Source organism: Mytilus edulis, chromosome 1, assembly GCF_963676685.1.
Source record: "Mytilus edulis chromosome 1, xbMytEdul2.2, whole genome shotgun sequence".
NCBI lineage: Eukaryota > Metazoa > Mollusca > Bivalvia > Mytilida > Mytilidae > Mytilus > Mytilus edulis.
The window spans coordinates 4,159,956-4,162,070 of NC_092344.1; positions in this window are offsets into that span (position 1 = coordinate 4,159,956).

A 2,115-nucleotide genomic window follows, 5' to 3' on the forward strand; every position below is an offset into this window, starting at 1 on the left:
CTCAGCGGTAAGACCCCTTTGGTTACTATCTGCGTTACCGCGGTTGTAAACTGGCATCTTGAATTTCTTATCAGTCACGTGGTTTTATCGAGTCCGTTAATTATAAAGTACCTGTGTGACATCCGCGGTTAATTAATAAGAAGGTGGCACTGTATCATATAAAACATCTACCTTCCAAACGAAGTCGTATGACGTAAAAAACTTGAAAAACGGATGAAAATTGTTCAAACTACAGCAGTTTAACATGGAAAATTGTATTTAATTTAGCTTATTTTTGCTTTTTACCATTTGTTTTAAACTGTTCTAAAAGTGTTTTCCGGTTAAAAGCGGATCCCGAGTTAAACAGGTAAATACCGATGAATCGATCAGGTTTCACATGATGTTTAACAAAATAATGTAGGCAAATGTAGGCATATATTTTTTTACTGTTGAAATGTGCAAAGTTTATCGAGATTGAATAAAATAATATTTACTTTCAAGTATTCTAAATTTATGTATATGTCATAAATGTCATTGATTGCATTATTGAAACTGGACAACTAAAACGGGGATAATATTTTCGTAAATATATATTTAAAAAGTGTTTATTGTGGAATGCTTGTATTAATATAATAAGCTATACAGCAAAACATATAACAAGCCGACGAAATGGGCTTGAATCTATCTGTCTTACGGTAAATTCATTTTTACACAAATTAGTTTATGTATCAAGAACTTAAATTGAAGGATAGAACCGTTAAGAATTGTGAATATTTTAATTGATAATAAAGGGGGTCCAAACGTATTTTTGTACAATCATCTTCTTAACTTTATACGGAAATGGTTTTTTAATTGTCTGTTAATATTAAAATTGAAATGACACAACTTTGTTCTCCAATTTCGTATGTGAAAGCTGTCGGTTTTAACTATTAGGATCAAACTAACAAAAAATATGGAAAAATTGGACTAAAATAAAAATTGAACGAATGACTTTTTTCGGCAGCGTACATCAACGGAATGTAACGATTGACTATTCGGGTTACTTCGCAAGTATATTCGACAAAACTTGTCTGTTCGTAGTTCTCCGTGAACACGAAAATGACCGATAAGTGTCAGTGATTTGATCGATCACATGCGGAGACTAAACTTCCATGCTAGATATTGAACCAATTAACAAGTTATTGAAAGATGGGCGGTAACGCAGATGAAACCTTTGAAGTGAAGTCGTTGTTATTCCTTCTAAATATTACTTCCATGGTTCGAGTGTAGTGGAATACAAGCAAAAACCAATGTAAACTGGGTCCTGGCTGGTTTAATACTACACAATGATGCATAATGATAACACAAGCAGATACCAGTTTGTTTGGAAAATAGAAAATACGAAACCAAGCGCGGTAGGCAGAGCAATGTAATGAAGTTCAGGTCGGCAGTTATGGAACAATGACTGCGTCATTTTCCAAAAACTATTTGTGTTTATCTTTTAAAACAAAAAAGTTATGTCTTTCTTTCTAAAGGGAAAATACGGCCACAAATCTGAATTTTTAGCAAATATACAAAATTTCAACCTCATTTTAATAAAAAAGTAGCACATGAAGGTATACTTTTTATTACATATTTGATTTAATCAGGTAAAAAATAGTCTATATGGAATTTTTCATCAAATGTAAATTTGGAATCAAAACTGTATCGTATGCCTAGCAAGCTAGATAGTCTAGTATTCCAATAGATGATGATGAAGTTGGTTGGATGTTTGATGTCCAGTGGCAAATTACATACACATACATGTAAATGTAATATGAAAGTGATCCTTGCTTTGTACCACACAGAAACCCTGAGCCAGATTTTGAAAGTGCTAGTTCTCAAGGTTACAGTCCTCAAGAAGACATGGACACTACATTCTGACCTTGAGCTGACCAGGCTTTGGTCCTACTTCTTAATGCCACACGGTTAGTGAAGAAGCAGCATTTTTGATTCCACCTGGTTAGTGGAGAGGCGGCAAAATACAATTTTAAAGTCTGGTTTGACCTGGTTGAACCAACTGCTTCCTGCACTCAACGCAAGAATATCCAATCCAATGGATTGTAGAAGCCCTTTTATACAACATTAGTTACGTAAGCTAAGGAAATCATTAAAACC